At 48.7% G+C, this 24328-nt stretch overlaps 1 long non-coding RNA gene across 1 annotated transcript; it reads right to left on the bottom strand.

Moving 5' to 3' along the window:
• Positions 1-1995: 1995 nt before the first annotated feature.
• LOC139702064 (uncharacterized) lies at positions 1996-23653 on the bottom strand. The gene is made up of 2 exons (XR_011704643.1): positions 23594-23653; positions 1996-4066 (listed from the first exon to the last, which is right to left on the bottom strand). It is a non-coding gene; the product is annotated as an uncharacterized lncRNA (long non-coding RNA).
• Positions 23654-24328: the final 675 nt, after the last annotated feature.

The raw sequence follows: 24328 nt of genomic DNA on the forward strand, positions 1-24328 counted from the left end.
AAGCCCACAGGGGAGCATCAGGAGGCATGGAACCTGGAGGCCACAGGCAGTGATTGTGCAGAAGGCATCTTGGCACTGTCCCAGAGGGACGAGACTGCCAGAGCACTGCTTGCACATCTGCCTCCCTCCCTGGCTGAGGACTGCTCTAGGGGCTGCCACATCTCTGCCATTTCCTACCTGCCCTGGACAGTGGTGAGCAGCTTCCGCTAGAGGAAGCCACAGGCAGAGCAGCTACAGATCAGCTGCGGCGGGCGGGAAGCTTAGCCCCCGCTCACTGCCGCTGCAGGGAACTTGGCAGTGGCCGAGATGAGGGCAAGTTGCACCTCAACAGCAAATGCTGCAGGTGAGGAGGTGCCAGATAGACAGAGGAGGGCATGTAGGATGCTGTCCAGGGAGGAAAGAGCAGGGTGGGGTCCAAGAGGAAGAGAGATTTAGGTGTGTGGGAGGACCACAGGCCTTTGAGCAAACTCCAGACTATGACCAGGGTGGCCGGCTGCTGGGAGCTGGCCCTGGAGGTAGGTTGGGCCAGTGTCCACCATGATGGAACCAGCCTGCTCCTATTCAGTGTGGGGTTTCTTCTATCTCTTTCTTGGGAAATGTATATAGTGTGTACTGTTCTCAATCAATACCTCAGGACCTCAGCAATCCCAAACATGGTCTTCCTCTCTGCAGAAATGGTTCCCTACTCCTGACTCTTCAGAATCCTCCTAGAAGAAGTGAGGACCAGGCCTTAGCTCACCTGTTTTGGAAGAGGGTCCCTTTCTTAATGGGCTTCATGAAGACCAGGAATGGAGTGGCAGATGGTTTGGCAACAGTTTCCCAAGTCATACCTGTGAATTCCAAAGTGTCAGAGGCCAACTAGCCCAACTCTGTTGTTTTATAAACCTGGAAACAGGCCCAGAGAGGAAGGAAGGGGATAGAATACATGCATTGATTACATGCTGTAGGACCAGCCCGAAGCCCAGCGCATTCACACGAGAGGGACAGGGTAGAAGTGGGAACCAAGAGGACACTGGCCCAATGTCTCACTATGCCTCTCCCTGATTATGAGGCTTCAGGGGCATGACTTCACATCTCAGCGCCTCCTCTGTAAAATGACAACCCCCACCTGCTGGTGCTTTGCAAAAGTGAAGTGTGATGGTAAGAAAGTGCTGCTTTTGTGGGCTTCTGCAACACTCAGATCTCCATTCACAGCCTGAACTTCAGGTGACCACAAGCGTGGGTGACAACTCACTGACTGAGCTGGGTCTTGGAGATGATATGGTGTCTTACTGATTTAAATATCCCACCTCTTAATGCTTATACTCTATAGGTGTTCCACCAAAGAGCACTATCCTGTGTCAAACTCGTGGAGAAAGAATGACTATTCCTGAATTAGAAGAAACACAGAAACTCAGGAAAGTGACAACTTAGTCAGGGTCCCCCTGCTTTCATCCCAACCCACACCATTTCCTAAGGTTTTACCCAAATTCACCAGCTCAAGGTCTTTTGGGGATCCCTCTCCCTGTACTCACAGACTGGCTCCCAGCTCTCATCTCCTGTTATAATTTGGGTTCCACCAAAAGTCATGGTCCATCCATGGCATCCCCCTTGGGGCAGCTCTGCTAAGCATCCTGTAAGTCATACTAACAATCATTACTATGATCTACTCAGCAGTGAATTTGTGCCAGAAGGACCCATGCATTCTTGGTTGCAACTAGAACAAAGTCTAGCCAGATGAGAAGCTCTTGAACGTGCCCAGAGTGGAGCTGGGCCCAAGACTTGTTGAGTGTGAACATGTTGGCAGGTCCGTCACTGCAAGTGGGTGCCGTTGGTATCCTTGCTGCTATTTTCCCTGCCCTTTTCTCTCAACCTGTGCTTCCTTGGCATGGCTGTTAAGGCTAAAACTGAGTGCTGTTCTGGTGGCACAAGGCCACACATGCAGCACTGCCTGGATCTAGTCTGTCAATCTCCCTGAATTCCAATGGACATGGAGACACAAAGCCTAATAGCAGATAGGAGGAAAAATCCCATTTAATGAATAAGTTGAACCCTTGTCACTCATCGCCAATGCAGAATATGACAGTGACTGCACAGATGGGCTATCTGAGGCCAAGTGGGCCTCCTGCACCTCCTGGAACCTAAAGCTTCAGTCCACCACCTGGGTAAGTTGAAGGGAGATGGAGCCTGGGATGGCTGCAAATTGGTTGGATGGATGCAGTAGACCCTGAATTCACTTCCCCACCAGCTCCATCAAAGAGGGAGGAGGTCAAAGGGAAGTGGGAATGAGGATGCATTTGACCCCTGACTACAAAGATATGTGGAGGAAGAATTGCAGCTGCATGGGTGACCATCACTCCCTCCTTCCTGGGTGAGGAAGGGAGATGGGCAGAGCTGATGGGAGGAGAGGCTGGATAAGTTTCCTTTCCTCCAGAGAATGGGTTTGATGTAGGGAGATAACAAAGTCAGGTTCCCTGGGCAGGATTTCAGAGGTGGACACACTCAGAAAGACTTGGTAAGGAGAGCCGATGTGGCTGTCCCGAGCTTCAGCGTCTCCACCTGTGTGTGGGGAGGCATCAGGACCTCTGCTCAGGGCTTAAGGAGGAAAGCCCCAGAACAGCATTCAGAGAATGCTCCCCACTTCCCTTTGCTTACACCCCACTGCCCAGTGATGTTTGAAGGCCCCGGGAAATAGCATGTCCTCTTCAGTGGGTAATAAGATTGTCACATTTGCCTGGAGCTTCTGGGTTGAAAACCTTTCCAGAGCCCTGGGTTTATTTATTCCAGAGCCCTTAGTTGATTGCAATACTGGTTCACACCCAGTTCTATTTCTAAAGGCCAAGATGGGGACTTTGAGTAGATGAGTGCCAGCAACTGAATTCAATTGCATTTCAATGTGGGCAAAGAAGCAAACAAAATGGCGGCCCATTGACCATGAACTAGGAATGTCATTGCTCACTAGGCCTCAGGAGGAGTGGGCATGAGGAAGAAGTGCCTGACCTGGAGAAGCTTCTGAGCAGCTGGGAGTCAGCTCTGCCAAGTGAAAATCACAGAAGGACAACAGTCAATTTAAAATATCTTGAGGATCTGCACCTGCTGAGGCAAATTTGGGAAGCCCCTCGGGACCAGGAAGCATTCTTAGGGGGATCCACTGCTTCCTTGTATTTTTATGATGAAATCAACGGAGCAAAATATAATTCATTAAATGCCCCAAACAGAAGGAACTCAAGAGGGATTGATTCCTAATACAAGCTACCTACCTGGTCAGTAGAGCTACCTGCCTGGAGGATTATATACTCAGGGAGTCCTAGTCCTGCATTTGAGGTGGGGCCAATCTTCTAAAAAAAACTCCCCCAGTCCCTTTGGTAAACATCTCTGGTGAGAACCACTGATCTCACCCACTAATCTCATCTGCCATTCTCCTGAAACCCTGCTACAGATGAGCCATGATTTCCTGGAGCAGAAACATCGTGAGAGTACCGCCCATTCATTCCTTCTAGCCGTCATGACTTCCACGTGGCCAGAGGCGAGTCTGGCCAACACCAGGCTCTGTGCTGGGAGTTCCTGCTCAGCCCTGGGTGAGGCTCCACCTTCGTCCACACACAGCTTCTTCCAAAGAGTAAACAACTCCCAGAGGCAGAGAGGCTTGCTGCCAGGTAAGTCGGAGGAAGCCAAATAGAAGAGGGCCTTTAAGCAGGACATGGGGAATGTCTCAGCTTAGTGAGTCCAGGTGGCCCTTTGGGCAGCAGGTGACCATTCAGGTACAGAATGCAGCAGGAACATTCTGTGAAATACGTGGGCTGTGGGAGGCATGACCAGTGCAGGGACGCGGTGACTTGTTCTTGAGTAGATCCCAACACCTCTGGGCAACTCAGGGCCGAGGGTTCTGAATGAAAGACGGTGCCTTCCCTACTCATCTGTCAGTGGATTCTTAGATGTCTCTCTCCATCTTCCTTCTCTACCTATAATCCTCTTCTCCCTCATCTTGCAGAACCTGAAATCCAGGGTGTTGGCCCTTGATGCAGGTACTTCCCACCACTAGAGGCTCTGGCATGTGCCTGCTGAGTAGATGGGCAGGTGTCAATGTCTGAAAAGGAAACAGAAATGTTGACGACATCCCCATGTGTCACATCCCCCATGTTTCCTAGCACCCAGTACAACCGTATAGCTCAAGTCTCAGTCCCAGAGTCCTGCGTCTCACCCTCGTGGGCACTGGACATCCTTGCAAATGAGGAAGTTAGAATGAAAACGTCAACATGGGCTGCTTGGACTAGGGGTTGTCAGGTGGCCATATCTGCCCCTGACTCCACAAGCAAAACACGGGGTGCCACATCAGTCTCAGGGTCCTTGGGCCTGCACACATATTTTAGCTCACCCCAAGAAGAGGACAGCATTATCCACGGTACTGCCTATTCTCTGCCATTTCTGCTAGCATGTGCCTGACCCTGGAGCACAGTAGCGCTAACGTGCTTTGTCTTTAGAAATGATGCTCAGGTACTCTCATGGGTTTGAAGTGGAAGCTGTAACTGTTGCTCGTCACCCTAAAATAATTTATTTCACTTACTTGTTTTCATGTCATTTTGTCCCCCAGGACTAAGTGGTATTCCTTGCTCTGTTCCCAGCACCTCACCTGGCCCAGGACTGACAGAGCAAGAGCTCGATACAAGTTTGTTAAATGAACAAGTCAAAGAATGGATGGATGGATGGATGGATGGATGGATGGATGGATGGATGACACCTAGCATCATCTTCTGTACACAGTATTCCAACTGTTTCCAGCTGTGTGCTGAAATTGCCGTCTATAAGCCTGATTTTTCTCTGCCTGCTAATTTAGACACTTTGCCAACAGATCAATTATAAAAATCTGTGTTAAATAGGAAACACAGCAGGATGCAAATAGCTTTGAAGGCAGACATCCCTGGATCTGAAACTTGGCAGCACTACCGAATTGCTTTGGGCAGATCGCTTGCTCTTCTGACCCTGTTTAGACAGAAGCCTCCAGGGAGCAGGGGTCCTGAGGGGTGCTCATGTTCCCTTGCAGGGTCAAGGCCCTGCTGTTTTATGTTCAAGCAGAGGAATGCCAACTCTTAATAGGCAGAGTGGCTCAGGGGCCAGGGGAGTCTGGAGACTCAAGATTCAGTGGCATTTAACCCAGCTGTTTCCCAGCCAAGCCTTGGCCCTGGCATAGCTGACCCCCTGAGTGGGAGTGTGGCCTCCTCTGGAGGTCAAGAATTCTGACAATTAAGTCCTCAGCCTTCTCTACTCTCCTGCTGCAGGAGATGGAAGCCTCTCTATGTGCTACCCGGGGGTGCCTGAATTCCATGCTAAATTCATACTTGCCAATTAATCACTCTGGCCTTCTCATTTCCATTCTCCTGAGTCTCAGTTGAGCTTCATAATAGCCACTTCAACCCACTGTCCTTATATTTAGTCCTTACCCCATGTTTACAAATGCCTGCTATACTGCACCAGCTAATGAATACCTTCTGCTTGTAACCATCCAGCTCACCACCAAACTGTCCCGGTACACAGAACTGGGGCATCTGGGCTCCACCTCCCACCAGGAATGGAGTCCTCATGGCCAGACAAGCAGTGTTTATCCATTCCCAGAATCTCAACTCAGTATCTTTGACCTCAGACAATTCTTGGAACCAATTGCCACGGGTCAGTCAGTTTCTCCATGAAACTGATGGTAGAAATTTCCAGACAGGACAGTATCCAAGAGTGTTTCTGTAGGACAGAGGGGCAGGATATACAGTGGAGGAGAGGGAGAAATTGAGCTGCTATTCCAAAGCCCAAAGCAGGCCTAGACCAGACCCAAGGAATTAGAGAGGATCTTGGAGATGCCCCATCTGGGGTAAGAAAGTTCCCCTTCATAGAAGGCATGGCCATAGCAAGGTGGTGCCATAGGGAGCTGTCACCAGCTGAGGTGACATGTTTCCCAAACCTGATGGGGCTCTAGGTAGCACATCAGGAGCCCTGCCCCACAAGCATTTGTTTCCATAGCCTGGTGTGGCTCCCTGCCCACCCCTTCCCAGTAAGGACCCAGGACTGAGTACAGCTGACCCACCACGCCAACCCCTTACCTTCTCCAGAGAAGTCTGGAGTTGGCAAAACCCGGGAATTGGTAGGGAAGTCGGCCCCTGGAGGTATGGGTGTCCACGTAACTTGCCCATCAGGAAGGACAGTCACGTCTACCCCAGAAACTGCAGACAGGAAGCCCGTCCACAGAGGAAGGAAAGGGGTAAGACAGCCAAGCAGAGACAGGAGGGAACAAGAGGCAGAAACCTGGAGACTCTCTGGCCTCTGCTTTCAAGCCCCCTCTCAGAAGCTCAGCCAAACCCACAGCCTCAGGTCGCCAGGACTCGCCACGTCCTTGTAGCATTTTATTTCCACGGCTGCACCCCAAAGTCCCAACAACAAGTTAGGCACAAAACCAGCCTTCCTGCTGGCTCCTCCTGTCCAGGCGGCTGCTCTTTGCTCCTCTGTTAGCTGTTTCCTTCCTGTAACAATAGCCCCTTCCCCAGATGTTTGTGTCCTTGATGGAGAATCCTTCGAGATTTGGAAAGCTACACAGACGGTGGTCTCAGGTTTTCCTTTGTCCTCATGTGTATCCAGGCTTTTCTTTCAGGAGAGATCATGTGATGGAGTGAAAGCCCATAGCTTTTGGTGTAGGCAGAACTGGGCTTGAATCCCTGCTTCCACTACTGCCGCAGTCTGGCTGGGCACAATCAGGAGCCACTTGTCAAAAGAAACTAACTTTATTTTTAGAACCACATACGCCAAACAAAACAGCCTCTCAGGAAAAACCCTCAGAGCCCCAACTGCCACCACTGGCTTTCCACAAGCCTCTCTCTCCAACCCAAGCCTCTCTCTCCACCTCCCACAATCCTCCTGCTCTTGAGGCCGATTGGCTGGGTCACATGGGCAGAGCCAAAAAAGTCCCCCAATGAGCAGCTCCTTGGCCTGAAAGGGCAGGGAAACAGCCCAATGAGCATCACAGCAGAGGAGCCAATCAGCTAGATGTTGCTGGGGCGCTGTGAGCCAATCATCAGCCGGCAGCTGGAAGTTTGCTGGCAGCTGGAAGTTTGCTGGGGCCCCTTCGGCTGTGGCCCCTTCGGCTGTGGCTCTCAACACACTACTAATAAGCAATTTGAACTTGGTCCAGGCACTCAATGTAACAGAACCTCAGCAACTGCAACTGCATGATGCTGATGATGACATCTCTCGTGCGTTGTTAGGAGAGAAGGGAACACTGTTTGTGGAGTGCCTCAGAGTGGGTCAGAGAAGTGTTACTCCCAACCTGATTGTCATTACTCACATAGTTTAGGCATCTCAGATCCTCTGTCTTTGCAGTTGCAAAAGACAGACCCTTTCCCTGCCTGCTTGCTCCATCTTCAACCAGGAGGGGAGTGAAGGATCTATTGTTCACACACGGCTCAGGAATGGCAGGAACCAGGGTCATAAATAAGTCCCTGGGACACAGTTTCTTGACTTTCTTACCTGATGCCCTCCTCTACAAGATTCTTTTCTGAATAACCTCAGAAGAGACGTTTTCTTCTGTCAGTCTTAAATATCTTTGATCATCTTCAAACCAATCCTCCTGATTAGGGTGATTGGCTTTTGACTGAGGCTAATGAATAGGTCAACCTTAAGGGAACTATAGGGGCACACAGAGAAAGGGGAACATTTTCCCAGAAAATCAGTGTGCTCTACTGGAAGAGGGAAGGGATGGGCAGTGTCCACTCTACCCTCTGGCTAAAACAGGGTGACTTCTTTCCACCCTCAATAGTGTGTCTCCTGCTGCGTGTTTGGTAGAGAGAGCGACTCACATTCCCTCAGTTTCCTTAGTTCCTTCCACAGCTCTGATTCTAGATGAATCCTAGTGAGGCTCCAGGATGCTGTCACATGAGGAGTGAAGGAGTCCACTTTAACTGGGCGACCACCATTTCTCCCCCGTGGTCTTGCCAGGACAGATGAGGGCCACAGTAGTAAGGTGGCAGTGACCCAGCCATATGAGATGAGTCACTTTGGGCCAGACTCTGCACTCCTAGACCATGGTTTGCTCAACAACATATTGGATCCCAGGTCTTTCTGGAAACGACAAAGTCTCTGAAGTGCTCCTCGGTAAAAACACGGGCAAGAACTCTCTGCCATTTTCCTCAGTCTTTTTCTTTTCAGTATTCACCTACAGGGGCATGAACATTGGAGTCCAAAGCATCTTGGAATTCCTCAGATTCGACTCAGAAATGAGAAAACAGAAGCTTAAAACGGTAAAGGGTCTTCAAACAGCAAATCCTTTAGAGAATGGGTTTAGATAAGGAGCCCGGCCCTGCAGGGAGCTCACCATGTGGGTGAGGGGGAAAGAGAGGGAAGGGCTCAACTTCAGAGTCACCTGTCCTGCTGGCCAGCAGGGGGCTTTGTCTTCTGTGCACCTCCCTAAGTGCGCATCTGTCGCCCTTCTCTTGTACTGTGGGTCCTCATTTTCAGAAAAGGCTGGGGCTTTGGAGCCCCATTCACATACTAGGAATCGATGAACAATTTTTTGCCTGGACCAGCTTAGTGAGTGGCAGGACAAGGAATAAGAGTCCTAGTATCTCATGAGAACCTGGATTCAGCTGACACTGAAGACCCCCGGCTTCACCCTGCTGCCATTCCCTGTACCACCTACCGGGTCGCTCACAGAGCCAGGGGAGGAGGCAGCCTTCCATACACATGCAACTTTCTGTCCACATTCCTTTGGCGATGCAGGTATTGATGATGGAGAGAGAGACCTAGAACATTCTGGGTTGAGGAAAAGACTATCGGTGGTGTGAATCTCCCCTTTGGTTTATCTAACTTCTATCCCGGCACGACAGACTCTGGCTGGAGATTCACCACATCCAGCTTCTTCCTGTGCACACGATCAAACTGTAGCTTCTGGAATCTTCAAACACAAGCCACACAACTAGTTCTGAAGAGTGAAACATAGCATCTGTGATCCACACCAGGTCCAGACGTGACCCCCCTAAATGTCCAACACAGTTTTCCGTGTCCTTTCCCTTTGGTCATCCCATGGCCGCATGGAGAAGACAGCAGAGAATCTCCCAGGCCCAGGGGCCAGTTACTGAGTCACCTGAGCTCGGATCAAAGTCGCCCGCCCAACCACATGGGGCTTTGTGTCAAAGGAAAAAAATTCTAATTATGTTAAACCACTGAAATCTGGAGGTTATTTGTCGTAGCAACTTAGCAGGGTCCCACTCAGGGAACTGGTCATTCTGCAGGTATTTGGACCAGTGACCGTGGATCAGAAGTCATGGTCTGAACTCAGTCACACCCTCTGAGTCCTTTCAACTCTGCCCAGCTCTCCATCTTCACTGCCCGGCCACTGAACCACGCCACCATCACTGTTTGCCTAGCAGTAACGTCCTCCAGCTCTCCCGGCCTCCAGTCCTCCTCTTCTGACCTCACCCAGCAGCTGCTCTGACCCACCTAAAATTCCTGTATGATCAAGTAAAATCCCTTCAATGTTTTACAAATAAACACGATATCTTAACTCAGCCCTATGTGACTGACCGTCCCCCACTCCTGCAGTCATCGACGACCCCAACACACACACACGTGTGTGCGCACAAGCACAGGTGCACATGCACAAGTATGTGCTCACACACACACACACACACACACACACATACGCATGTAGGTGTGCACACTGGCACACACGCGCTCCAGCCATGATAGATTTCTGTTATCTGCAGGCACCATGTTACCTTGTCTCTAGTTACTGGCGAGTTTTTGGCCTTAGACACTATTTTATCTTTTTACCCTCTTGGTCCTCTTTCCCCTGACCTCACTGGTTTTCTCAGATGTCCCCCCAGCAGACATCTCTGGGAGTCTTCCCTGCTCCCCACTAGGCTGTGTGCTCCTGGAGAGCATTCTCCAGGGCAGCGTGAGGGCCCATTCATTCTTCAAGGGGCTGAGACTCAGCACTGGCACAAGAACACTGGAGTGAAGAGCCAGACACTTTTCCCCCTTGGGCTTCAGTGTGCATGACAGTAAAGACCCCTGGGAACCTGATTGAGGGCTGAAGTAAGAAGGAGACTCACTGGCATCACACAGGTGGAGTACCAGGTATGTTCCGGGTGCTCCACTAAGTTTCACCTGGATCATCTCATTTAACCTTCAAAACAGTCTTGAAGTAGGTATTATTACCCTCACTTCACAGATGCAGAGGTTGAGGCCCAAAGGAGTTAAGTGACTTGCCCAAGGACCCACAAATGTGTGAGAACATCAGTATTTGAATTCAGAGCCCTTCTCTTCAAACCCTGAGCTCTGGCCAGGCATGGCGTGAATGGAATGAGTAGAGACATGTAAACGGACAGAGATGGTATTCCTGGTGTGTATAGACTTAACTGAATTTGTGTGTTTACATATCTGATTCCATCTCCTGGAGAAGGGAGGGCGCCCGTCCCGTTAGTCTCAGGAGCTCCAGCACCTACCCCAGTGTCCAGCATGGATTGGGTGCTTTAGACAAGTTGGTTAAATGAATAGAAGGAAGGGAAGAGAGAAAGGAGAGGGGGAGGGTAGATCAACTCCGTGCGCGGTGGGGCTGGGGTTCGCCTGGTGCCTGTACAATCCCACACTACGATAAAGTCAATCGCAAACCAACCAACAAGCCTCACCTGGGGTTCGAGTAGCTAACAGGGGAACTCTATGGATTTGAGGACTAAAAATCGTTCTTGGTGTAGTTCCATGTTGTACCTGCTGAGGCTATTATTATGGGTTAGAAGGTTAAAAAGCAAAGCTGCTTTTATGTCATTTCGGGAAGCAAAGTATAAAACCAGGCACCCTGGAGGCACCCTGGAGGCACCCTGGACTGCTATGATTGTGGGGGAGAGGGAGAGGTCCAGTCCTGCCAAAGGCCCCGCCCCCACTCCCTGCAGCCTAGCAGCCAGCCGAGGCGCTGGGAGCCCCCCCCCCCAGAGGGCACGGACCTGGGTGGGAGTTGGCAGCCCCAATGAGATCCTGCCTCCTGCTGCCTGGCAGATCTTAGGGGTCTGCAGCCCTGGCTTTCACCAATATCGCTGACATTCCTGAGTCCGGGCCCACCGGGTCAGAGCAGCTACCATGTCAGGTGTGACTAGTAAGCAATGCAAGCAATTGTAAAGCTGACACACCAGGACTCGCTTACCCAGATGGGCTTCATGGCTACAAAAAGATGCCCAGGCAGGCACCACCCTTCTCAGAGAAACTGGTTCTCATTCCTAACGTAAGCACTCTATTGAATATCTCCCCCAAAATGGCAACATTCCGGGCGAGTGCCTGCATTCGTCCAAAAATGTAAAACCAACTTCAAACAATGAAGATGTCATTGCTGAGGACCTCTGAAGGGTGGCCCCAGGCCCCAAGGCTGGGCTGACGTAGGGAGCTATGGGCCACCTGTGGCCGTGGAGACCTGTAGCTAGATACAGGAGAGAAACGAGTGTCTCATTTTCTTTCATTTTAAATAATTTAACCTTAAATCTAAAAACTGAAATGGAGAAAAATATTCCCCCATTAATTCAATGTCACCGAAACACTTTTAAGTATGTTTGGAGCCATGTATCAGGTTTATGAATCTATTTTTCAACTGCAACTTTTATGAGATCTTAGTGTAGATCAAATGCCATGGAAATTTAGCCTCCAGTTGAGAAGCATCACGAGTGTAAAACACACACTGCACGTCACGGGCTTAATGCAAAGGGAAGGATGTAAACTACTGCACTGAGAGTTTTATACTGATTGTATATTGAAATGATAATAATTTTACTATTTGGAATGGGAAAAATATGAGTAAAATTATTTTCATCTGCTTCTTTTCACTTTTTAAAAACGAGGCTACCAGGAAATTTCAAAGAACATATATGACTCACAATATATTTCTACCAGACAGCCTTTCTGCAAAGGGTGTTTCCAAATGAGGCTGATCATGTTTCCATCAATAGTCGTTTTTGTTAGAATAAATCTTTAACTTCCTGGAAGTTAAAAAAGTGAAATTGTTCAGTTGGATGCAAAGCCTTAAGGTGTCTTGGAAAGGCTTCTGGAAGATAGAGGTTGACTGAACCCAGAAAGCACCTTGGAGCAGCTTTCAACTGGGTGGTGACCACCCACCCCCACCACCCCACCACCATTCCACCACGGGTAACTCCAGCTGTGACAACATGACAGCCTCACCCTGCATTCAAACCATCTAAACAATTTCAGAGGGAAGATGAGTCCCTTTCATGGCTAAGAAAATTGAGTCTCCAGGAGAACAGGCTTCATGATGGAACTCAGAAGAGAAGGAGCTGGATCTGAGGCCAAGGACCATGTTCTTCCCACAACTCTCCTGGCAAAGTCTTCCAAGAAGATTAAATAAACTAATGTAAGATTTTTTAAAAAGGCAAACTACACCCATAATGGTGGCTGTTTAGGCCAATCTCCTGCCTTCCCCACACCCAGTAGACCCAGAGAGAAGTAGGGATTGTCTATGAGCAAACAGGGAGCTCCCACCCAGGGCACAGACTGTGCCAGGACACTCCCTGCCACACCAGGAGGCTTCTCCTGGGCCAAGGAAAGGCAGATGAAGGGCACATCAAAGCCAGTCATGGTGCGATGGCATGGAGGTGAGATGCCACCTGTAGTTGGCAGTGGGCGAGTAGTAGGGACCCTTCTGATGGAGTGTGTCCTCTGTGGGCACACTGAGCCGTGGGGTAACTCTTGACGAGATGTGCCCTGTGTGTTCCATCCGTGCATTTCACACTACAGCTGTGCACTCGCAATGTGCTGCCAGGGACAGACTGAGAGAGCAGAGCTGGCCTGGGCGTCACAACATTACCATTGTCACCATCAACGTCAACGAGAGCAATGACAACCATGATGATTCTTCGAGACCATAAAGTACAGCCAACACTGTGATTGGTTCTTCATCCTCCGCCTCCCTTGATCTCCATCTCCAGGCTGGGACAGCGGCTCTCCTTCCTGCCTTCCAATGGTACTCGCTGCCTTTTAAATTGCGTGTTTATGTGGTGAGACTATAAGTAGGACAGAGAGGGGCCTGTCTGGGACACAGGCAGTAGACCTTGCAAGGATGTTTGTTACTGAAGTGACTTTAAGGTCAATGGTGCCAGGGGTGGGGTTGCCTGGATTCCACAGCTGGACTTGGTCCTGAGTCTCCTGACACCCTGGCCTGGGTTCCTTCCAACCCACCACCAAGAGCTGACCATCTGCTTCTGGGTGTGACCCTGGGCACTCCATGGCCTGTGTAAACTGCTTTCTTCCTCTAGCCCAAGACTCTCACAGGTTTCACCAGCCACACCTGCATTTGGGAGGTGTCAAGTAAGTGGCTGCAAAAGAACAGGAAGGTTTCTGAGTCACAGGAGGCTGGGAAAAGGCACCTGACCCTGGTGTAATCCAGACTGTGGTTCCAGTAATGTGGGGAGTCCAAGAATCTCCAAGAAGAAGAGACCTGAGAGTCAGAAGGACAGACTCCTAACCATCCCAGTGCAGATTTCGTACTGAATACAGAATGCAAATTAATCCATTATTCTCTCCCCTTCTCCCTTCTATGGCCTGGGCCCTGTATCTGAGGAGCAATTCTGGGTTCATTCTGCACCCCCACCTTTGGTCCTGGCGGAGGCCCCTCGATGGTGGACCTGGGTGAGGGAGCCTTCAGTCGACCTGCTCATGCCCCTCCACCCCGACCCCACAGGCTTTCTCTCCACGTTTAGAAACCCAGGCTAGTACCTTACACCCATCGGGATGGCCACTACCTAAGTAAACTTAAAAATAAACAAATGAATGAACATAACAAGTGTGGGTGAGGACGTGGAGAGATCTGGAGCCCTGTGCCTGCTGGCGAGCGTGTACCCAGTGCAGTTACCATGGAAAACAACATGAGGCTGATCATGTTTCCATCAATAGTCGTTTTTGTTAGAATAAATCTTTAACTTCCTGGAAGTTAAAAACATGGCAGCTTCTCAAAAACTTAAATGTAGAATTGTGCACTTACAGACGGTCCATCGGTTCTACTTCTGGGTACATACATGAAAGAATTGCAGCAGGATCCCCAGGAGATGCTTGAACAGCCGTGTTCACAGCAGCATTTCCACAATTGCCAAAAGGTGGAGGAAGCTCACCATCTATTAACTGAATGGATAAAAATGGTAGTATATGCACACAAAGGAATACGACTGATTTCTTAAAAGGAAGGAAATCCTGAGATATGCTACTACACGGCTGAAACTTGAGGACATTGTGCTGAGAGAAACAAGACGGTCACAAAAAGATAAATGCGGTCTGCGTCCACGGAGGTGTGGTACCTGGAGGAGGAGAACTCACAGACAGAAAGAGGAACAGTGGCTGCCTAGGGCGGGAGGAGGGGGAACAGGAGATGCTTAATGGGCGCCAGGTTTCATCTCTACAAGGTGAGAAGAGGTCTGGGATGATGGTGTGAGGGTGGCAGGACAGCCCCTTCCTCCACTGGTGACGCCTGCTGGGGCCACGCACGCTCCAGTCCTGCCCATGGGACGAGGCCTCTGAAGCCCACACGTGGCAGTGCATCTTTACCCTCGGGCCGAGCCTGCCTCTGCCCCTCCCTCCCTGGTAGGTGCCATTTGAGAGAGAGAGCAGTTGCCAGCAAAGTCCTGAGTCACAGAGCCACACACTCTGGACACGGGGCTGGGTGTGGAGGATTTGCTTTCCATTGTCTGACTGTGTCGACTTGTCTCGACATGATCTGCATTGAACCAAGTGACAGGGAACAGGACAGACCAAGAGCAGCTGGGACATGGAAACCAGGCAGACAGAACCCAAGTGAATTGGAGCAGGTGCTGGGACAATCCTAGCTCTGGTCACACAATTAGTGAAGCTGGCAGGAGCTCTGTGTCCTCTGCAAGTGTTCATCCTCCAGAGGGAGAGGAAGGCTCAGCTGGCCCTGCTCACTCACATGACAGTCAGGACCCAGCAAAACCAACTAGTTGAACATTTGCTTTAGACATGGGCTTCGATTCCTCCTCATTCCCTTAGGACAAAGCTAGTAATGAAGTTAAGAATAATGAAGTTCATCGGGGCACGGTGGTACATACCTATAATCCCAGTGACTAGGGAGGCTGAGGCCGGAGGATCTCTACTTAAAACCCAGCTTTAGCAATTTAGGGAGGCCCTAAGCAACTCAGTGAGACTCTGTTCTAATAAAATATATAAAAGGGCTGGTGTGTTTGAGTGTTTCAATATGAATTATAAAAAACAATTGTTTTTCTTTTTGTACCTTTACCCTATGTTCAAAGTTGTTATTATTTTATGACTTCAGCTAACCAATTCTTTATCACTAATTCCATGATAACTTCAAACACATTGTGAGAAGAAAATCCTGGCTTGGTGGTTAAGAGACCTTGGGTTCAATCCCTGGTACCCTGCCCCCCCAAAAAAATAGTGAAGTTCACTCTCTCAGGCAGAGCCAAGGGACCTAGAATTGAAAGACACTCCCTCTGTTTTGCATCCAGTAGCATGAAGAGTTCCTGAATAAGGAGTGCAAAGTTCCATCCAGGGTAGCAGGAGGGAGAGAAGCGGCAGAGCAGGCTGTACATAGCTAACCAGCACACACGACTGCTTTACGCCCATGCAGAAACCCGAGAGAATGCTCTTCCAGTGCATGCTCAGGCACACATGCATGTGCAAATCACCACACGTGCAAATCAGATACGTCTGTGCAAAAACCTGCACCCGTACACTCACAGCAGAGTTGCTCTGTGCACGAGTTCCTTTAGGTACAAGCCTACATCCTCATACCAACACATGGAACACACTCATTTGAAGGTGAACTTGCATTTGCTTCTAAGTGTGCACCTGCACCTGCCCCCACATAGTGAGGCTCCGTCCTGACTCCTGGGCTCAGGCCTCATCCATCTCCTGGGTTTCCTCTTCTCGCTTCCAGAAAGGGAAAGCGTCAGAAAGAAATGCAACATGTTTCCTCCACATGGGGATCCTGGAAAATGTATTTCTGGGGATGGGGGAGATTTTTGTGTTATGATTAGAATTTCTGGTGTTAGAGCCTGTCCTGGATCAGTCCAGGTGCCTCCCTGGCCTCGCTCAGCTGTGCCTTCCTGTTGTTACCAAAAAATATTCAAGGAAATCTCTGCAATCCATAAAACCCTATACCTTTAGAAAGCAGGTTCTGGTTTTATTAAAAACAGAGCCAAGTGTTCTCTTGCCGTCTTGGGGACTGGTCCATTCCCAGACTGGTGCTCCTTCTCTCCACCTGGCCATGCTGGCTGGTTGGCTGACCTGGACCCCTGGATGCTTGTGCCAAGAGTATCTTGCCCGACGTGTCCTGTGCCTCTCCCATCCTGGCCTGTGCCTTTCTCCCTGGGGAGGTCAGATGCCCCTGGTTTTGCTACCCATAGCCAGGACATCCTGCATGTCCAGGAAGGCAGGTGGGGGGTTGCTGCTATGCTCCCATTGGCTTCCTGAGAGAATGACCCCATAGGCATTTTGGAACTAGCTTCTCCAAAGACTGACAGAGGATGCCTGCAGATGTCCACAGCCTTTGAAAGTTGACTAACAAACAAGGAGCTAAGGAAGAAACTCTTCTCCCTTCCCTGCCATGGTCCCTAAACTTCATATGGCTTCTCTGAAGCTGTGTCACTATGTAAGGAGTAATGGCGAAGTCACCATCCACTGATGTGAATTTTATTTCTCTCCTCTCCTGCCTCACTTCCCTTTCTCCATCCGTCTTGCTTCCCTGGAACTGCACAAATAAAAAAAGAAGTGCTGTGCTAGGCTTTTCCTCAGACTCTCTTTTCTGGAAAATGCAGGCCAGGAGAATCTTCCATCACGTTGAGTTCCTGACTCTGAAGCGGTGGAAAGTGATTTGCATCCTCTGAGTGTACGTTGGCTGGCCTATAGGACAGGGCTCATTGATTGACCTTCTCCACTTCTGAGTTAAGATTAGTTGAGATGATGTATGTGGAAATATTTTATCTTTCCCAATAACAAAAGCAGGTAGAATATTTAAGTGATCTTCTCCCAACTTTGCAAATCTCACATTGGGAATTCTCTCTCTAGTGGGCAGCGATCAGAGTCTTTTGCTGTGTAATTGACCATGGACCTTCTCTGAGTAGTCCACAAGGGCTGAGCCCTGCCCATGACACTGTCCTGTCCTAGACTCCGGACATGTATTAACTTGTGGAATTCCCACAAGGTGTGTGATAGGTAACATGTATCATAGAGAGGGCATGTGTCTTGACCTAGACACACAGCCAGCAGGGAAAAATGGGGGACCAGAATTCAAACAGGCCCCTCCAGAATCCATGCTTTTCCAACATAATGAGCTGCCGGAGACAGGATGTAGTGCGTATCTTGGTTGTTGGATCACAGCAGCCTCTGCACTGGTGAAAAAGACTTTTGGCTTTTTTATTGGGTGCATACCATGTTGGCCCTTTGTGTGTGTCATCTTAAGTCATCCTGGTCAGTAACGTGCATGGACCTCAGCCGGTGTGTCCTGCAGCCTTTCACTTCTTCAGTAATAGCGTTCTGAGCTGCTGGTAGGAAAATCACTATTCCATCCTCAGGGTCTATGTCATTCAGCAAGGTGACCTCACTGCTGCTCCCAGTGGAGAAGCAATCAAAGCAAAAGCCAATCCAATACAGCACGTCTCACTGGCCTCAGGGACTGGATCACCAGTGAGCCCAGGACCAGATTCAGAGCAAGGAAAATGAGGCCCCAGACCTGTGTTCCCACTGCAAGAAAGGGAGTAGCTTTCTTTCCTACAAGGTTTGAATCTGGGAAGGGGAAGAAATCCTGAAACTATTGGTAGTTTTTTGTGCTATGGAAAATAGGACTCATCCAACATTCAAAAATAATGTTTTGCTATTACAAGAATTGTATTTTAGGAAGGAAGGGGAGTAGAGCATTGTTTCATAATATACCATCATCCTCAGCTTCATAAAATAACTAACAAAAGTAACACATCCCCAAGACATGCCTCCAACAATTACCTTTTTTAGCTGTTGTTTGTATAATTTTATTATCTACCAAATATAAATGGCCATGGGAGATGGGAAAAACAAAGGGTTTCCAGATGTAAGTTTCTTAATTTTTTAATGAATAAGTTAGAATGGGGTATAATCACATTATCAATGTAACAGCTTCACTAATCTGGGCTAATTTTTCTCACATTTTTATGTATCCAACAGTTATCTTGAGTTATCAAGGGCAAAAGGGTCTCACAGAACTCAGAAGAGGGAGAAGAGACCTAGAGGAGCCACAAGAGGAGAGGAAAATTGCCACCCACAAGGACATAAGCAAAGAATCTTCAAGGATGGGGACTTCAGAGCTGTACTAATGACATGCCCTTGAAAGGGTAATAAGTAGATTGGGGTCTCCAGAGGAGGAGAACCAAAGGCTTTATAGAGATACACAGGATGGGTCACCATAGGCCATCTGCAAGCTGATTGGATGGCCTGAGAACCCGGAGGCCTGACGTCCAAGGGCAGAGAAGATGGGTGTTCCAGCTCCAGGGGAGAGTTTATCCTTCCTCCACTTTCTTATTCTACCTGGGCCTTCAATGGAGGGGAGGAAGCCCACCCACTTTAGAGACCATGCTTTTCTTTACTAAGTGATTCAAATGCAAATTATTTCCTGAGATTCCATCGCCCATATACCAAGGAAAGACTTCACCAGCTATCTGGGCAGCCCTTTGCCCAGGCAAGTTGACATAAAATTAACCATCACAAAAGGGATCACAGCATCTGCCCAGGAGAGTGAAGCCCTGAAGACCTGGAAGAAGATCCCCCTTTGCTCCAGGGAGTGAAACACAGTGACCCCTGGGTAGCTGGCTTGACTTACTGCAAAGCATCCATCCATCAGCCCACCTTGCTGCTTGGTATGTGACATGAGGTCCCATATGGGATGGAGGCTGAGTCCCTCACTTGCCCACATGCTGCTTCTGAGAGCAAAGCCATCCCCCAGAAAGGAGGGGTAAGAGATGGAGAAAAACTGGATTGTAGCAAACTCCCTGGTGCTCCTGGACCAATCCACACCCAGGCATTTTGGTTATGTGAGCCAATATGTCCCCATTTTGCCCAAGTCCTTTGGAGTGGGGTTTTCTGACTCTTGTAATCAAAGGAGTCTGTCTGATGCAGTTGGCATGGCTACCCTTGTATTACAGAGAGAGGAACAGAGTTCTGAGGGCTTCCACCCCCTGCCCAGGACCACATACAGGATGCCTGGCAGGGTGGGACCTGCCCTGGATTGCCTGACTGTGAAGCATTCATTCCTCAGCAAGGCCTGCTGCCCAGAAGGTGCCTTCTCCCCTGCTGCCGGGGAGGCTCCATTCAGAGCTCCCTTCTGTCTCTGATCCCTTCCCTTCTGCCAGGCACCCTACTCATGTACTGGGGCATCATTCATTCATCATCCATTTATCACAGGTTTAATATGGACTGGACATTAACGTGGGGTTTGTAAAAGAAGCAAATAAGACATAGTCAGTCCCTCAGAACAGTCCATCGGCCCCTGTCTTGCCTCTGATTTGAGGTCAACCCTGCAACCAGGCACACTCCTACCTTCTCACACTCTCGAGTGCTATAGCCTTTTAAGGTCTCTGTGGGTCACCCTTCCTTTCTTCCCAGTGCTGCTCCTTCTTGTTCCCATGTGATCAAGTCCTACTCATCCTCCAAGTCCTGGCTCTCTGACTGTCCTCACTCCATCTGCCAGAATGGCCCTGTATCTCTTAGACAGCTCTGTTAGCTTCTCTGTTCACATCTGTTTTTCCCATGAGACTGGGCCACTGGAGAGCAGGGGCTGCCCAGTGACCTCCTGTCCTTAGAGGAACACGACACTCCCAGGAAGTGCAATAGAAGTTTGTTGGACCCCAGCTGCAGTCGGCTGGCTAGATGACCCTGCAGATGCTTTCACTTCACCCTTTCTCCTTATGATTAAATTGGGCCGGGTGGAGTTTTAATGCTCAATTTAGAAGCAATAACGCAACATGACTCTAAGAAAACCTTCTTAAATCTCACTTGGTGCTAGTTCAGTCTGACTCTTCCGGGGCAGGTGGTCCCTAGGGTGAGGGGCCTCTGGTGGCAGTTTCCTGGGACCCAGAGCTGGGTTTTTTTTTCACCAGCTCCCATTTCTGACAATGCTCTCTAAGTGCACTCGGGGTCCTTTAGAAGTTTGGCTTCCTCACCCTTGTCTATGAGGTCCCTCTTTCCTACTGCCCCTGGTGTGACAGGATCCTGGGCTGCTGGAGAAACCAAATCAGTGCCTCTGGGTGGCACGTTGGTCCCTACAGTCCACAGTGCCTCTGATGTTTTACTTAATTTTCCATCACTGTGTTAAACTTGGAAAATCAACTGTACTTCAAAACTAGAAGAATGACGGTTTGATTTGTGAAATGGAAGAGATCCTTTTTCCCCTGATGAGAATCTACTCTGTAATTCCATACCCTGGAAGATTCAAATGCAAATTGTCATTTACGAAAACCAGGAACTGGGAGGTGCCCAACCCTGTTCATTTTTGCAACCTCAGGCAGGCTTCTGGCCACAGAGTCTTGGGGTCCTCTCACAGTGAGGCCAGGCTTGGGCAAGTCACCCTCTCTTCTGCCACTCACCAGGCATTCCCACAGAATCCCCAAGAAGGGGACATAATTATGCAAATGAAGAAACTGAGGCTTGAGGAGTTAAGTAGCTCTTTCTTGAATTTTTGAATATTTTATTTAAATTAATTTTAACTGATTCATAAAACCATAGAATTTGTTCATATTTATGGGGTTCCATGAGATATTTTAATACATTTGTACACTGTGTGATGTTCAAATCAGGTTAACCTTATCTATTTCCTCAAACATTTATCATTTATGATGAACACATTCAAACTCCTTTCTTCTAGCTTTTTAAAAGGCACAGTGTGCACTAGCACCCCAGAACTTCTTATTGCCACCTAACTGTAACTTAGTACCCACTGATCCAGTCTCTCATTTGTGACTCCCACCCCTGGTGCCAATATCCCGGTGGCCAACATCCTAATCTCAGATGCTGTGAGATCAACCTGTGTTAGATTCCACCCAGGAGAGAGATGATGCTGTGCTCGTCTTTCTAGGTCTGGCTTATTTCACTTAACATGATGATCTCCTGTTCTATCCGTGCTGTCAAAATCACAGGATTTCACTCTTTTTCTGTGAATGAATTGTATTCTGTGGTGTATCTGTACCACATTTTCCTTATTCACTCATCAGCTGATGGACACATAGGTTGTTTATATTTCTTGGCTACTATAAACAATGCTGCAAAAAGCCCAGGAATGCAGGTGTCTCTTTTCCATACCGATTTCATTTCCTTTGATTATATACATGACAGTGGTATAGCTGGGCCATGTGGTGACTCCATTTTCAATGTTTTGAGGAACATCTGTATTGTTTTCCATAATGGCTTTACTAATTTACATTTTCAACCCAACAGTGTGCAAGGGTTCCCTTTTCTCACGTTGAAATAATTTTCTTTGGGTGACTTCTATTATAAATCGCAGAACTACAATTTAAACCCAGGCACACTCAATATCACATCTAAGTTAACCACACCCAACAAAAAGAGCTAAAATTGTGCTACCTCAGAGCTGTATAGCTTCATTGCAGAGGGAAGTAATGTCCCTCCCAGTTCCTTTACCATTTGAACTCATTATTATAGCATTCTTTAAAATGACTCTTTAAAAAATAATCAGCCTCATTCAAACATTAATGTTTTAATGTTTAATGTCTCACTTATCTCTGAGTACCCAGGAGTTTTTCAAAGACCCCAAGTATGTTGATAACTTCATAAATACAATATCATTAGAAAGAAAAGCACCTATTATGATTTAGATATGAGATACCCCCTCAAAAGCTCATATGTGAGACAATGCAAGAAAGTTAGGAGGTTAAATATTTGGGTTACAAGAGCCTAAATGTAATCATCATATTAATCCACTGACAGGGATTTAACTGGGTGGTAACTATAGGCCAGTAAGGTGTCTGGAGGAGATGGGTCATTGGGTCATGACTTTGGGGTATATAGTTTGTCCATGGGGAGGGAAGTCTCCTTCTGCTTCCTGGAAGCCATGCGCTGAGCCTGTTTCCTCCACCACAATACCACCATGATGTTCTGCCACACCTCAGACCCAGAGCAATGGAGCTGGCTGTCTATGGTGGAGGATTCTGAAACCATGAGCTTCCAGATAAATTAATCGTCTTCTAAAATGGTTTTTGTTAGACCGCCCACACCAGCCCACGTGGGACCCAGGCCCAGGTGCACCCCTCCACTGGCAGGCACCGGCCAGAGCCCAGCCTCCAGCACAGGACTCATCTTCTGACCAGCAGATACCACAGGAGTCCAGGCCGGTCCAGATCTGTCCACACCAACTTGCGCAGGACCCAGGTCCAGGGTAGGTCCGAGTTTGTCCCCCCCACTCCCCATCTGGGAGCCTGAGCTAACCCATTTCCATCTTGGGACACTGCAGTCATAGCCATAGCCTTCCCAAGGAGTAGCCCCTAACTTTTTGACGACAGACAGGGCCTAGAAGCAGCTGCATCTCAGAGCAGGCATCCCAAAGGGAGTGTGAGGCCCACTCTTTCAGCCCCATCTCTGTAAGACATTGCTTCCATCTTGGGGCACCAACACTGTTATCTCAAGTTACCTCTGCTATTGCCGCCACCAACCTTAGATGCAATAGCATACAGTGAGGGACACCAGCAAGTTCTGGGAGCACAACATCAAGATGAGGTACAGACAATCTGCACAGGTACCACAAGAATATAGGGAAGACACTGTAATATCTCAGATTCACACTGCAAGAAAGGAAGGCACACAGACAACATGAAAATCATTGCTAACTGTACCCGTTGCAACACCTTTGAGCTACTTGTTCACCTTTCCAACCTCTCATCCTGGCACCCCACACAGACCCTCACTCTCCTCCTGACCTAGCTCAGCGACCATAGTCCACGTCTGGAACCACTTCCTTGAAAATGCTCTGAGCTCTTTGCACTCCTCCACCTGCCACCACCCATCACTCATCTCTGATCCAGGCCCGATCCTCACTAACTCACTTCTTTGTCCATGCAGTGGTCTGTACCTCAGGAGTATGGGAGGAAAACACACCATTTTGCAGGCTGCCCTGACTTTCAGCCCACGGTGACAGATCTCAAACTGCATGAAAAACGTTTCTACAATCCTATCGTCCTTTGTCCTTTACAGAATGACGGCTTCACATCTTCTCTCGTAGGGAGGGCCTACATTCTCTTCTCCACACCTGCACGTTGTTCTCAGCTTATGATTTTGGTTGCTACTTCACACCAGCCACCCACAACAACCACTTCCACCCATACCAACTACCACCCCATGTCCTCTCTATATTTCTTCATTTTATGAAAAAGTGACTCTAATCCATATCAGCAAGGTCCCCACTTGTTTGCATAGATCTCATTCAACCTCATCTCTAAGGACATTACTTCTGCATTCTCTCCTGCCCCCCTGCCTCCTCAGTTGTCCCCTCTCTCCTGATTATCTCTGTTAACACACCAAATGCTCTAGTATCTCTATGATCTAGAACAAAGTCCCTCACACCGTGTCCCCCTCCCTTGCTCACCTGGGATTCTCTCCTCAGTCATGTGGTTGGGTTCCTGCCTCAAACTAACCAAGAGTCTCCTTGCAGGGTGCCGGCAACCGGCCAGCAGGATTTCCTGCAGCGGAACACCTCCTCCTTCTTGAGTCACTTCCTTCTCTTGGCTGCCGCAACTCCACAACTCTCAAGTTTTCCTCCTAATTCACGGACTGCTTCTCCCCAGCCCTCTCCCTCTCTTGACTTGGGAAAGTTGAAAACTCCAAGGGTCCTTCCTTTCCATTTAACCCTCTCTTTTCTGGTTGTAAATATCTGATTACTCACCACACCCAGGTCCCTGCTTCCAGCACTTTCCTCTCCCTCACCCTTTGACATATATATATATATATATATATATATATATATATATATATATATATATATATATCTGCTTGGCATCCCAATTGAATTTCAGTGAATGTCAAGGTTAATGTCATTGAAATGGTATTATTGATTCCTGTCACCCTAGCATCCCTGGTATTTTTCACTATGGTACGGGGATCCATTTGCTCAAGTCAAAACACTAGAAATTATCTGAGATTCTCTTTTGCACAAACCCCACACACAGTCTTTCAACAGCTTTCTGGTCCTTGCTCCAAAACCTATTCTAAGCCATGTGTCTGCTCACGCACACCTCTACAGGCCAGGCAAGCCACCTCCTCTCCTCTCCTCTCCTGCAGGCGAAGACCATCTTCTGTGTCCACTCTAGTGCCTTGCAGCTCT

The sequence above is a fragment of the Marmota flaviventris genome, chromosome 15 (assembly GCF_047511675.1).
Source record: "Marmota flaviventris isolate mMarFla1 chromosome 15, mMarFla1.hap1, whole genome shotgun sequence".
Classification (NCBI taxonomy): Eukaryota; Metazoa; Chordata; class Mammalia; order Rodentia; family Sciuridae; genus Marmota; species Marmota flaviventris.